This window comes from Apostichopus japonicus, chromosome 13 (assembly GCF_037975245.1).
Source record: "Apostichopus japonicus isolate 1M-3 chromosome 13, ASM3797524v1, whole genome shotgun sequence".
Classification (NCBI taxonomy): domain Eukaryota; kingdom Metazoa; phylum Echinodermata; class Holothuroidea; order Aspidochirotida; family Stichopodidae; genus Apostichopus; species Apostichopus japonicus.
The window spans coordinates 4,384,216-4,399,667 of NC_092573.1; the positions used below are offsets into that span (position 1 = coordinate 4,384,216).

Below are 15,452 nucleotides of genomic sequence, written 5' to 3' on the forward strand. Positions count from 1 at the left end.
TATAGGCCACTGTTCTTGTATAAGGTATATCTATCCCTGGGTAACACATGTTACTCACTCCCACTGTTTTTCACTGAGTCATTGTGTATAGGCTCTCTGTAAATAATAGCAATCCAAAAATGGGTTTCAGGGGGATTTCCATCAGTATATATTTATCTCACCCATAGATCCACGTAGGACATGGTATGCTAGCTGCTCTAGTGTATAGGTTAGTGAGGGTGATCTTAAAAGTGGGTATTGGAGTGAAACAGTATTTTAAAGGAATCTAGCTCGGTCCAGTTTGAGGAAAGAAAGGCAAATTGTGAAATAGTGTCAGTCCTTTAACCATTCTGATCTTATCCAGGATGACTATCTTATGAAATACTATACAGACTATGACTTTAGTGCACATGGCATATAATAATAATAATAATAATAGCACACTGATATTCCTAATGTAGATAGATTAGACAGTATACAACAGTCAAGGCAAACTTCTAAAATGCTGTCTCCTCCAGGACGCGACAAAATGAAATATGGTAATTCCTACCTTCCAAGGAAGGTTAAATGCCAATGGTACCAATTATTTGCGTTGTTTGGTGGGAACTCAATAGCGCCCTGTGTGGCTTATACACTTACCTTAATTTAGCGCCCAGTATGGCTTATAATACACTTACCTCCACAGCCCCCAATGTGGCTTATACACTTACCTCAATAGCGCCCAGTGTTGCTTATAATACACTTACCTCAATAGCATCCAGTGTGGCTTATACACTTACCAGATGATCTTGATGGTGTCATCTTCTAGATTTTTAGTCCTAAATATGTTGACAAGTTATTGACAGTTCTCAGTAAGTTTCATGAATATGCAAATTTGGATAGAAGCCAGGTGATGCATTAATAGGAATTTCCAATTGATTTCAGTTGCAATAATTGCACTGAATTTAGTATGAAAGAAATATTGCGATCAGATGGGAAAAGCCTGTCATGGTGTCTTGTACATGTGTTAGGTTAGTCTACATGGAAATACTTCATTTAATGCAATTATAACATTCCATATACCACACATGAACATTTCTTTTGTTTCCTTGTAAGCTAGGAACCTCTGACCTTGTCGTTGCCAACCCTATGATCCGATCATCGTAGTTTCTCAAGAGCGTTGGCTCATTGATTAAAAGGGATGCTCACCCATGATAGAGAGAAGAAGAGACTAAAGAGTAAATTAACAACTGAGCATGAAAACCAGCCTTCAATCTTAAAATTTGAATAATTGGAAAGGATTAGCCAGTCATTAAGTTTTGATCAGTAGGTTTATAAGTGGTACAAAAGTTGTAAAAGTGGTATGAAATTGTCATATATCCATCCGTACAAGATATCCTAAAACAGATTTCCACATTTGCTTCTTCGTTTTTTTTCTTTTTCTTTTTTAAGTTGTAGTATTTACTGAAGTGACCAGCTGGGCCTTACATATATGCCAAAACTGTGACGTATTGACAGATCCATTTAACTGATCTTAAGTAAATAAGAACCCAGCAGAACAATATGCTTGAATTAACAATAGCAGGTCCTCCCATAATAGATTTTAAGTGGAATTTACTTGTCAGTATTGATTTTTATATTACCACCGAGTTAGCAGGGCGATAATAACTTTGTAGGATATACCAACGACACCCACTAGGAGGGTATATGTCATTAACGCACCAGTCTTATGTCAACTCCTCTATCAGTGTTATTGAAAAGGGACCCAAACAAGATCGGATGGCGACAATTGATTCTGAATCACCAATAGGCTATTGAAGTAATGAATTGATTTCCACTGTAGTCCAGGAGATTCTTAAAAGCATGATATATATGTTTAGACTGCTGGGAGACATGTTTGATCATTTAGCAGATGTTTGTCGTGGACTTAGTATTTGTGTGTGCCCACACTGGTGGTGGATCATCTTCAAAGAGGAGTTGACAATAGCCTTTACACTGTACTGCAACCATGTGGAGTTTAAGCTTGCCTTTTACCAAAAATTACCTCACTACACAACCTGAAAGTATCTCACGTGGGGTGAAACTTCCCTTAGTTTAAGAGCTGCACATGAAAGGACAGTATAGCACTATTACAAGGGTTGGTTGTGATTATATTGTCTCTTTGGCTGGCCCAGGGCCAGAAATTCTGCCTTTGGACCAGTATTTAAAGGAGGGGCACAATATTTGTGTCTGGCAACTTGTGAAGCTTTTAGTACACAAGCTAGTGACACAAATGGGAGGCAAATGTCTGCATGGTGGGAATTACCCCCTCCCTCCCCCATCCCTCCCCCTCCTTCCATCCATCCTCCCCCTCCCTCCTGACCTGACCTTGCCTGAGTACCTGTATGTGTCAAGGATAAGCAATGGCATAAGTGCCTCGCCCATGGATGCAACGTTATGATCTAGACAGGACTGATTGCAGGTCCATTGCCTTTCAATTCGTTATGACCATTTACCCAATAAATTTGTCCTCCATATATCATCCTTTGGGCCAAAATTTTCTTAAACCATTTGGGGGGAGGAGGGGTGGTAGTTAGGGGGCTCAAAGGTATATTTATAGATCAGTTGTGCTGGGATATTATTCCAGGACAAAAAACAGAACTAACTTGAGTCCTGACCTGACCTAACCTTGCAGTTCAGTACTTTTAACCGTGGTGATAGACCATATATTGCCCACACCAAGTAAATTTGGCCTCCCTACACCACATGGGAGTATATTTTTCCTATACTAATTTGTTTAGTACTCATAGATATATTATCAATAAAGGTGTTTGGTTTATGTTCTAGCTGAACTGACTCTAATCCTGACCTGCCCGATTTATCTTTCATGAGCGCATTGTACAGTGTGTTAGTATGGTGGTAGCGCAGTGTAAATGCTGTACAGTGAGTTAGTATGGTGGTAGCACAGTGTAAATGCTGTACAGTGTGTTAGTATGGTGGTAGTGCAGTGTAAATGCTGTACAGTGAGTTAGTATGGTGGTAGCACAGTGTAAATGCTGTACAGTGTGTTAGTATGGTGGTAGTGCAGTGTAAATGCTGTACAGTGTGTTAGTATGGTGGTATCCCAACATATTATTGTCCAGTGAATTTGCTCTCCATAAACTGTGACAAAATTTGTCTGAAACCAATTTGTTTACTCAAGTTACATTTGAATATCAGTTGGATTTTGGTTCGAGTTAAGTCAAATTATTATTTCAAGATTCTTTCACAGTTTGTATGTGACCAATTTCTATATGACAACATCTCTGTGGGGAATTTTTTTTATTTTTATTTTTTCCTTTTTTTTTTCAACCAGCTCGAGTCACCAATTGCTCGGTATTATTAACTAAAATTAGGTTGGTGAAAAGGTCTAGGAGAACGTCTTATTTTGACCATGTAATTGAAATATTATTTTAATTAAGCTATATGAGGAAAGTTTGCTAAAAAGCGTTGTCAGAAAGTGGCAGCCGAACACAACATGTTGCCGTAGAGACAATACACAGCAAAACCTGGCAGTGAATCCTTCAAGGTCTATAATTATTACTAACTAAACAAAAGGGTTTCCTTGGACAGGTTATCATGTCAAGATCTTGAGCCAACATCAATTTCCAAGGAATTGTTGACAGGATTGGTACTTTAGTATCAGCCCTGCAGCATTAGCTGCATTGCCAACTGTGGATGTTAAAGTAGCATAAAGAATCTTACAAATGGTATCTCATCCAACTGTACAATGTCGAAATTCCTCTGCTATATAATTTTAGGACATTCCCCCAAATAAAATAGAAAGAAATGCATTTCTTTGTTTTATTGTTTGGGGGGGGCAAAAAGGGGCAGAGACATAGGCATATGAGGCAGGTGGACAGACTGCCCCCCCCACCCAAAAAAAAAATCAGGGTACTCAAAAGTGGGGCAAAAGGTTGTTGAAAAGTTTGGGTAGCCTTGAGTCAAAAAATTAAAGCAAATTTAAAATATTGCGAAGGTTTTAAAACAATCCCTTGACTGAATTTCTTCGATTGTTGCCCAAATTGTTCCCCGTTCTTGTCTGAATCGTTCCTGATTCTCCCCCAAATTGTCCCTGATTATTGCACAAATCGTTCCCAATTCTTGTCCCAAATGTTCCTGATTCTTGCCCGAATCTTCAATAACTCTTGCCGGGATATTTTGACCTTTAATGAAAATGTCACAAGAAAAAAATGATTTCCAGTCTTTCGTATAGCCCAAAATTTTTGGGGAGTAAAATATTACACAAAAGTGGTTGAAAAACTTGGGCAGTCTTGAGACACTTGCTTTTGACTGTAAACTTTTCTTCAAACAGTATTGATTAAAGGCCCTCCAGTCTGCCCATGTTATAATATACTTGCTAGTCTTCTTCGTAGAATCAAAAGTCCATCTCCATTAACATTAATGACATCAGCCACACAGTATTACATGAATGTGGAACACCCTTACAAACAGTGGCGTACTAAGCGGGGGCATGGGGAGAGGTCTGTCTGGTACCAGTCAGGGGGGCACCATGTCACACCCTCCTCCCAACAAAAACTAAGAGAAAAAAGTAAATAAATAAGAAAAATTAGAATGAGAATATCTATGCTTCATCAGTTCAAATTTTTGCCAAAGACAGCACCAATTTGCATCTAAGCCACCTCTCGAAAGACACCCACTCCCCTTACACCACTCCCCCAAGACAGCATCCACTGCACTGGGTGATAAAGGAAAGATCCGCCCTGGGTACCAACTATTATTCTAGGTACACCAATGCTTACAAATAACAATTTCTATAAAATCATACTCGCAACCGGCATCGGCATGTTTCATGCAGCTCATGTAGTAAGTTCAAAATTTTGGGCAAGGTTTCAAACTTCGGGCAAAAACTTTCTGTCCCCCCCCCAAAAAAATGATTGAGTTAATGTGAGTCAAATGTATAGAAAGTTTAACACCCCCCCCCCTCTTTTCCTCCCCTTTCCCATACCACTCTTTGTGACCAAAGTTTCTATCCTAAATGTCCTTATAGCTTCTTGGCTTATTTTGCCATATTTTCATAGAGGCCATTTTGAGTAGAATTCCTATTCTAATTAAGTTCTTCACCCCCACCCCCCATCCCATCCACCCCCCTAAGAGGTTGAACCCACAAAGAAGCATTGCTATTCACACCCATGCCCTTCTGCCATTGTACATTAAATAATTCTTGCTTTTGGGTCAGTTTAACATTGTCTTCATTGAGTTAACCCAGTTTTCCACTATTCACCTTTAATCCGCTTTTAAACAGAACAACAGTCTGTTATGAATATGGCGATATAGTCTAGAGTTGCAATTCAAAAATGTCACTATCCAAACCCAGCCTGTTCCTTCATCCTCTCCTATCCCACCCACCCCTCTCCATGGCGATATAGTCTAGAGTTGCAATTCAAAAGATGTCACTTACAACCATCTGTTACTTCTCCAAACCCAGCCTGTTCCTTCCTACTCTCCTCTCCCACCCCCATTGCCTTCTTGTCTCATCCCCTTTCCTCTCATTCCCCTCTCCTTTCCTTCGCCTCTCCCCCTCTTCCCTCCCATCTCCACCCATCTCTCCTCCTCTCTTTTCCTTTCCCTCTCCTCCCCTCCTTACCTTTCCCTACTCATTCCCCGCCCCCATTCTTTTCCTTCTTCCTCTCAACCTCCAATTATTTCAACAATCAAGTACTTTATTCACATCCATCCATTCAGCGCTTTATTTTACATACCATTGCACTTCTTACACAGCTGCTTTCGTTACCATTCATTCACCCTTGTCTTGAAGATCAAGAAATAGCAATCTTGGATCTTTAACCAAACATTAAATAGCTATTTGTGGTTTTAATTTTTTTGAATGAAGGTGATAAGCTGAGTTGCTAATCAGCCAATGGGAATGTAGCTTGCTCTATAGGTTACTGATAGGTTAAGTTCAATGAATTGTTGTAATTATTTAGTCTCTCTGTTTGTCAGGGGGATTACAGTCAATGACTCATCAAGACTTGTATTGATCAGGTCAGTCCAACATCTGCGAGGTTTGAATAACAATTTAAGCTGGAAAGATGGCTTGTAAATGAAAGAGGTCAAATTTGTCAGTGAGTGTACTTTTGTACTATGGAGTACCTTTTTTCGAAGTGTTAGCTGCTAAGACATGATGAAAACAGTATTTAATTGTGGAGGATTTCTTGGAGTGATGTGGCTTAGATTATAGAGACTTTTAATACCATCATTGGGTAGTGCAATTACTCATGACTACTGTTATCCTTATCCTATTCCATGAATGAAAGTCAAAGCTGTATGAGAGTCTATCTGTTAAGACAAGAATGATATCTAGTTCTGTGTGGATTGGTGAATAGTTATTCCATATAGTGGTTCTAACGTTATGGGTGCTACTCCAGGTTTGTTACCCAAAGTATTGGGTGTAGGTCAAGTGTGTGTAGTGGTTAGAGTGTCTGCGTCCTTCCTGGTTCAAAAACTCTTTGGTTATGTTTCATTTATTTGTATTTCTATAACATTAAATAGTACAAGTTGCACAAAATAGATAAAAATAATATTAGCAGTGATTAAGTAGAGGAAGTAAAACTAAAAATAACCCTAGACGGGGCCTTTTCGAAGAGTTTCACTCCCTAAAATCTGAAAAAGTCAAATCAGAAATATACAGAAAAAGTACTGGACAAAAGGAATTAAAGAGAAAGTAAACAGAGTAAGCAAACAAACAAAACTTCATTAAAAATCTGAAACCCAACTACAAGACCCCACCTAACCTCACATGATGATGAACTCAGTGCCGCGATCCACCTCCTTCAAAATAAGTTGAGCAGGGGTCAGCTGCTGAGGTACATTCTCATCTGTCAGATGGGGGGGACATTAAAATGATGTTCCCGGGATCAGGAATGTGTGGTGGGACAATTATATGACTGCCCTGTTATATCTCTGAACACTCATTAAAAAGTGAAAACTTGATATTAGCCGGTGTGCACCACAGATTAGTGTTCCAAATGAGCTTATCTGTTGGCCTTCTGATCCTTGGGATTTACTATTAAAACTAAACTTAACTAATTCCTTAAACTATCCTGTGGTTGAGCTTTAATAGGATTTTCTGGTGACCCAAAGAAGTTACCTTAAAAAATGATAAATAATTTTCCAAACATGTTGTCAAAGTATGAGAACGCTAATGTGTGTTTGACAGAGAACAATTTTTAATCGTTAAGTACCGACATTTCCAATATGATTTGAACAGTACAGAACGTGGCGTCATCTACGCTAATGCAGATTGCGACATAACCCACGCTCCGTACAGTTCCTACAGTAATCACAACAAAAACCATGTTTGTATACAGATTAATTTCTTCCTTAATTTTCGGTGAAATTTCTTATAAATAAGATATATGTTTTCAAAAACTCCTTAAGCCGCCATATATGTACCAGATCAGTGGTTTTGTGTAACACAAGATAAGTTTTAACAGCAAACTCTTCGTTGTTTATACATCGCCATATCCAGCTCCAACGCGAAGAATGTTCACATGTTGGCTACTCTAACGTTTACAATCGGACAATTCTGAGAAGCCTAAGCTTCTCGGTACTACATTCTGTTCTGACATCGATTCCGCCAAGTTTCATCTTTCAGTGTTCCGAATACTTTTCAAGTTTCCTTTTACTGCTAATTTGATCCGTGAATTTTATTTCAGCGATTTCGAAGAACAGTTTATGAACTGTGGTTTGAGTGTGAGAGTATTTGTGTGCAACGCTATACGTATACCAACTGGGCATGGTTCAGTAGATATGTACGTTTATATAACAGGCAATCACATGTGCGTTTACATGTGAGAGTGTATTTGCTGCAGAAATGGGAGTGCTAACTTCAAGTCGCCTGTTTTGCCTATTTGCCAGCACTACGTCAATTACCATATTGAAGCGTTCAAACAAACAATACTTTTGGTGAGAAACTGGTGAATTTGAAAATCAGATTCCTACAATAACAAAACTTCGAATGAGGACAATTTTTACATGGTTAAAAAGAGAAAAATTATAACTACAAGGACAATGTATCAAAATCTTCCACCAGACAATTCTTTTAAGTCCACTGAGTTCAGTTCAGTTGTATTTTATATGATCTTTTAGGTTTTGACAAACTGGCAGTGTATGTTTCCGTAGTAAAGTGTACAATCTTTTAGAATAGAAGGTTGTGATGTTTTATTTTATTGAGGATCGGAACAGATGTGGTGAAGGATAATGTTTGGTGTAAGTCCAATCCAATAGGGTAGACCCCACAGCGTGTTAGTGCATTGGGAATTAACTTAAGTTTAATAGGACTTTATAACAGGAAATGTGGTCTTGCAATCACTCAAAACAAAACAGCCTGCATCAATATTACAACAGACTCGACATCAGAGGTACAATCCTGTTTTCCCTTGTTATTACTACGCTCATTAAAACGAAATAACTCATTCAACCTTCGGACGAATAACAAATCGTAGGTTGAACTGAAAATAATCCAAACCCATTTATTGCTCTCTCTCTCACTGTGTTATTGGAACACCAAGGGTTATTTAATGTAAAGTACTAATTAACCTCATCCTGTTATGATGTGTGGATAGACAATAAAGGATTTTGTATGGTTACAAGTCAGTAATGCTATATATGTGCATTGATACAGATATAAGTTGGAAAAATCCATTTACAGGCCGACTTTCAGGAAAAAGGTGTTTTGGCAGAGAAGGAGAGAGGGAGGGCGGCGTGATGATGGAAGGGGGGTTGATGGGAATATGGGAAGGAAATGATATCTTAATTGGGAAACACTTTTTATAATAATAACTTGTACTTAATCAAAAGAGACAATAAGTACATTGTTCTAACTTAAAATGCATATCTATGGTTGTAAAGTCTTTTACCCACAGTTGACAGGAAATTATGGCATCAAGTTATATGGAAGAAGTGGACAATTCATGGAAGTACTTGCCCAGAACCCCTCACTTGCAGTTTCAGTTTCCTTTATTCCAGTATAAAAATAGCATAAAATACAATTTATAAATAGGAGAGTATAAAAAGTTATGATACATTAATAACAATAAAAAGAAAAGCGATTTAAGGCAATAAAAAAAGCTTTTAAAGGTTAGTAACACAATCAACAGTTTTTAATATGTAAGTCAACTGGGAATAATAAGGAAATATCAATAAAAGACATATTAAATCAAATCATTTCAGATACCATTTGGAATAAAAATAGATGCTCTGTATACAAATGAATTTTAATGAAAATTTGAACCCTGCATTTTGGTTTTATTGCACTATTTTGTTTATATAGTGAGTTTGAATGAATATTCCTGGTGAGTCTGATAAATTCACTTTTAGCTGCACCGCTAACCATATCCCTTACATTCCAACTTAAAAATCTTAGCACAATACTTTAAGAAAGCTCTTATACTTTGTTTATCACGAGTTAATAAGAAATGGTACCAAACAGGGACAGTGTATACTAAATGGGGCAGAATTGATGTAACAAATAAACGTGAAGCACGGGACAAGATATGTTAATGTAGTAAACTCTTCTCAATATGTTAGAAATATGACTGCTGAATTTTAGTTTGTCATCAAACTCCTCCTCCCCCCACCCCCCCCCCCCACCTCTACCACTCTATGCTCTTATGTCTTGATCCTAATGCACCATGCATGTTATTATAATATTAGTATATGGAGTAAATATTATAGGGAACCTGAAGAAATTTTAGAAGCAAACCACCAACAGGAAAATATTAACCTAGACCTTCATGATGGCACTTTAATATCTGTGTGTGTGTGTGTATGTGTTGATGTGTATGCAATGCCTTACTTTGTATGCTAAAAATATAGCTGAATTAAATGAATTTTTTGTATGTTAAGGTCCACCTTGGAAGGCACAAAATTTGACTGTAATTGGTGGATGTCAAATGTCATGAGCAGTACAACAGAGAACAATTATGCAAAACAGTTATTAGACACAATATTTCACCAATGTTACTGCTTGGTTGTACACATCATACTTGGTGCATGGATCAGCACTCAATGTTTGCTACCTAGATTCTTCTTATTAAGTGCAAGTATTTTGGTGGTAGGTCAAGGGTCAGTTGAGGTCAAAAACTTTTCCTGTTAAACTACAGAAATACCAGAAAGGATCACTTAACCTGCAAATGGCTATAAACCTTTATTATGTGTCAAAACATGCTTGTGACAAACAACTGCCAAATATCTTTATGAGACACCCATATATGGAGATACCAATGTTGAAACACTTCTGTTGCTGAAGGATGAGGGTGTAGGGTTGACGAAGAATTGTAAAAAAGTCAAAAGTTCTAACATTTTGGACTTGTTCTTCTAATTTGAAATAAAGACCTGACAATAATCAAGGTAATAAACAATTGTGTCATTGACCATCACCATTTTAGTCATTTTGTGGTGGAAAACATATTTACCATAAACAAAAGAAAAGTCTGCTTTTCATATATATGATCCTAACATTATTAGATGTATAGTATAAGTGCCGATGCTTAACTGTCAATCCTGCATATTAATTAAGGTAACTAATTAGTAGTGGTAACAATGATAATTTGACTCTGAAAGTAAACTGGAGAGAATCTATGGTTTTGAGTTTTTATAGTGTCAATACCCCTTTGCTTGCAGAACTTGATAGTCAACTGTGATAAACGATATATATTACAATTATACAGGGTAAGTGGATTGCCAGCTTCAATAACACTGAACTGCATGTAGACAGGAAATGTTTGGTGTCTTTAACTATCCAGGAAATATTTGTATCTCACGCTGAGAAGCAACAGTTTGCTCTTCAAGCTGCCAAACTATACAGAAATATTTGTCATCACTTACGTGTTTCTCTGAATGAGGACAGACCTAGATGGATACGGTCTGTCCTGCAGAACAGGAAAGAAAGCATAACCAGATCTGCGGATAGGTATTTCCTAGCCAAAGTGAAACCCAATCGTTTTATGACAACAAGTTGCAAATATCTATATATAGATATATATATATGTGTGTATACTGATGTCTATTGTCCTTCAATAGGTTTCTTTAAATTTGCATATTTGGAACAGTTTTTATTGGGGGATCGGGGGAGGGGAGGCTTTGTTGTTTTTTCTTATTTATTTTTGTTTGGCAATATTTCATTATCAGGCAAATTAGTCAATTCGTTCAATATTGTGCCACTTCATTGTATATGTTTCTAATGATTTTGAGGGACATTTGAATCTGTCAGAATGTACAGGTTTCAGTTTGAAGAATATTGAAAATACTTCACATTCTTCATGGTGAGAATGCAATGGTGTTTTAACCAGGGAGTTGTTATGGAACAACTCCCAGGTTTAACATGTATAAGTCGACTTAATCAGCTCTGTTGAATCTTCATGGTGAGATGCAATAGTGGTTTAACATGTATAATGCATACATGCTTTTTCCTGCCTGTCTAGTATTATAATACAGCAATCATAACCAATACCATGGATGTTAAGTTTTCACACCAATGTAATTTGTTTAATATGATAATAATACATACAGTGAATTATCCTGTAGAGGCTTCTTTCATTGAAACAAATTAATTCAGTAACAGGCGATGAAGATTGGGAATTGAGTGTGAGACTTACACACATATTGTCAGAATGTAATAAGGACAAGAGCTCTGTAAAGTGTGGGCCCTAATCAAGTGTGGGCCCTAATCAGGTGTGGGCCCTAATCAAGTGTGGGCCCTAATCAAGGGCTGATGGAATTTGATCTGACCCAAGAAGCATTAATACCTATGTGTATGTATGTCAAGCAAAGTTTGTTACACGTGTTAAATTACTTTGGCTTGATATTGTAAATACAGGAAACCATCAACCTAGCTTGGACAGCTCTTTTAGTTTTAGTCATTTCTAGCTGTTTTAATTCCCATTATCACAATGTGGAAATTATTTTCCACTATTGTGATGCTGTGGTTAAGTCACATTCTTCTACATTCTTGATCAATATTTACGTTCAGGGCCAGATTTGCCTAACTTAGTTAGGAGGGCACCTTGGTCAGACATAAATCTCCTCTCCCCCCCCCCCCCCATCACCACCAACCCCAACCATTGTCAAGAGGTCATGAGACAACCAAGGCAAACGTTGTTGTGACTTTATTTTATACCAGCTGCACTTTTATTGTGTGTGTGTGTAGTAATATATGCATGTTAGATATGCAAAGTACATAGATCTCTTCAGAACTTTTAATTGTTGTTGTTTAATTTAATATATTATGCCCTGTCATTTTCTATCTTTCTTTCCTTCCTTCTCGTTTATTTTTGGCCCCCTTATTTGATTATATCCAAAAAGTAATACTTTAATATATTACAGTTTGATATTTTCAAATGTGAGATCAAAGAGTCGTTGTATTTTTCGCATAAAATTTATTCATGTGCCTTTTTGTTTTGTTTTTTTGCAGATCCATGTTTCCCACTTGGTTTGATTTTCTTCTTCGACAACTTTATACAGAAGTGTCTGTTATCTGGAAGTATGTCAGTTTGCCAACAGGCAGCTGCTTCAAGACATGTCAACTAGACCATACATAGTTGAGAAGGGGAATTGGGGAGGGGGGGGTGGGATAGAAGGTAAGATTTAAAAAAAAAAAAATCTTAATATAATATTCTGAAAATTTCCACATGCAGAACTGCCTATATCCACCCTTTATTGACTACTAGTGTTGAAAGTATTAAAGGTAATTAATTTGAAGAAGTGTTGGAAATTGTAGTTTGAGCAAATGTAAAGATTGCTTTAGACTTTTTCAAGGCTACTTTTGACATACACACCTTCCTCCCCCCCCCCCACCAAGAAAAACTTATTATCTACATAGGATTCTAACAGATGCCACTAATTGAACCAGTAAGCTTAAGATCAATGTCCACTCCAGGACTCTCAACCAGTAATTTCTGTGTTTTCTCTGAATCTGTTGATCATTTTCCAGTAAAGTTATCTGATTACAAGACAATAATTTTCCAGTAAAGTTATCTGTTTACAAGACTAAGTTTGGCATTTGTAAGTTTGTAAGGGTTGACAGTACTACCAGCATACCAAACAGAAATCTGTGTTGGCCGATACAGTATTTGTAGATAGCACACAGTTCAATTAAAGTCTATTGCAACAAGCTTAGAAGTGTTGCAATTCACTTTGTAATAAAAGCCAGGTTATACAGTTGCATAATAAAAATGCAGGCACCAACTGATGCCTATCATAACAGACGAGTGTTCGGTGTACAAAACAAGCCTGTGGCCATGTTGGCTTGTTGATAAAGAAAGTTGCTCATTCTTCGCAAAACTGCTTCTTGTGGACAGAAAAAGAAACAGAAATACCTCATGATGATAACATGATAACATAGATACATGATAACATGGTCTGTAGAGAACATTAAAGGGGCATTTAGGCGGTCATGATAGTCATCAGCTTGTTTATCTGTTGTTTATAATGGGAATGCAGAATGCACCTTTAACTCAAATAGCCGGATTGGATGACGATACGCACCGTTAATTGTGTGATATCTCTATTTAAAGACATCTTCATAGGCCTGATCCAACATGCAAACAATAACTATATGTAAAGTTATAATTTTGAAACAAGTGATCCCATTTTATCACAAACATCTCTCACCACCAGATGGTATTCTATTAATGTTAGAAACTTTCAAACTTTATTGTTAGCTTGTGTCATAACTTATCAAAATATCAAGAGTTTATTCAAATGTTCAAAACAGGTATTAACATTTGGCCTAAATCAGCCCCCTCTTTCCTTTGCCCCTCCCCCCCCCTCCCCGGTCACCTGTTAATCCTAGTAAGGATTAAAACTGAAGTGCTGCCAGATACCTGTGAGAGAGCTTATATCAGGTAGGGTCATTTGTCTTAGTTATTTAGCCTACTGAAAAAGTTGTCAATGATCAGAAAGGTTTCACCATCAAACTTGAAACTAAGGGAAACTTCCTCCAAAAATGTTAAGATGGATGTTTGGGGAGGGGCAGGGGGTAGGTATGGGGTCACAGTCTCACTGCCACCAGGGAAACTTGACACTTGTGGAGGCTCATTTTGCACAAAACATTTAGAGGTTGGGCAAACCACGAGGAGAGAAACAAAGGTGTATTGGATTATGTTAGTGCATGCTGGAGTCCTGGTTAATGACCAATGGTAATCCACACATTTAATGTATGTCTCAAAATTCATAGACACTTTTGGACAATACAGCAGACGTTGGTGAAGGTAAGGAGATCTTTAACTGTACACCACCAAAGGTTTTATTTAGATAACAGCAGAAATGTGAATCATCAAAATAATCTTCTTTAACAGTTAAATTTTAGTAATAATATTACCTGTAATTAATAAATCTAATGTATTTATGGAGTAAATTATACGGATAAATACAATGACTTTTCATTGACTTTCAAGTTAATGTTATTATTTAGTTTCTGTTTTTCCTTCTTTACATTTTCGTGCCTGTCCACACAAAAACAAAATAATGAACTTCTCAATAAAATTATGTTAAAATGGTGGTAGATATGTTTCTGCTAATCTTCTGCAGAGAAAGAAAAATAAACTGATGAAAAATATTTGTTGCTGTGCACCATTTTCTCTCATTTTATTCCATGTGTTCTAATTACATTTCCACATCTCAGCATGAGTTTCCCACTGTATGACGCCAACGGCCGATTTTTAATGTATTCCCCTTGTTTTTGGTTATAATTGAAAGTGATAGCTATGGCTCCATAAATTATCAATTCATATTTAATGAAGTCAAAATGCATGTTTTTGTAGTTGAAAGAGTCAAATTTGTGTAAATAAACAATGTTAATAAATCACTAATGTTGTTTCATCATAAACAACCAGAGCGGGAGTATTGGCCTAGTGCTGAAATATATTTGTTCGTCACCATGGTGCCCTGTGGTCCAAAAAATTAATTGCATCTAAAATTGGGAATTCAGTGGTTGCTATAATAAATATGGTTTATATAGTTACGTAGGTGGAGAAAACTTTCTATCACTCCCTCCTTTCACTTACCCCCCATCCCCTTTTACTCTGTGTTTGCATAACGTAGAGACAAACCCACCATCGTCCGTAAGTTTTGTGATATAATCCTTATGAAAGGCTGCAAAACACAAGTTGCCTGCAGTAAAACGGCAATGTGCATTTCAGGGGTATCCAAAGTGAGATACCTTTGTGCCTCAAGGCAGAAAGTTAAGCTCTGTGTAAATTCATCATCTACAAGTGCCAACTTTTTGAAGTCTTCATTCTTTCTTAGGTCAATTAAAAAAACAGGAGAAAATATTATTTTTCATCCCACACTGTTTTGGGCAGCCTAATTGACCCTGTACCCCAGGGCTACAGTTCCTCCACACCCCCCCCCCCCCCTCCTTGCCTCTTCTCTCTAGTCAGGTCTGTATATACCCCATAAATAAAATAATGAACATTGTACTATTTGTTCAAATCAGTTGTGTTTGTATATAA

The 15,452-nt window shown here is 37.2% G+C and overlaps 1 protein-coding gene across 1 annotated transcript in view; it reads left to right on the plus strand.

Moving 5' to 3' along the window:
* The window catches only part of LOC139979244 (conserved oligomeric Golgi complex subunit 1-like), a 72,571-nt gene extending 58,100 nt beyond the window's left edge, over positions 1-14,471 (plus strand). Inside the window, exon 28 of the mRNA XM_071990015.1 lies at positions 12,413-14,471. The gene's annotated coding sequence lies outside the window, so the exon portion shown is untranslated. The remainder of the gene's footprint in view (positions 1-12,412) is intronic.
* Positions 14,472-15,452: the final 981 nt, after the last annotated feature.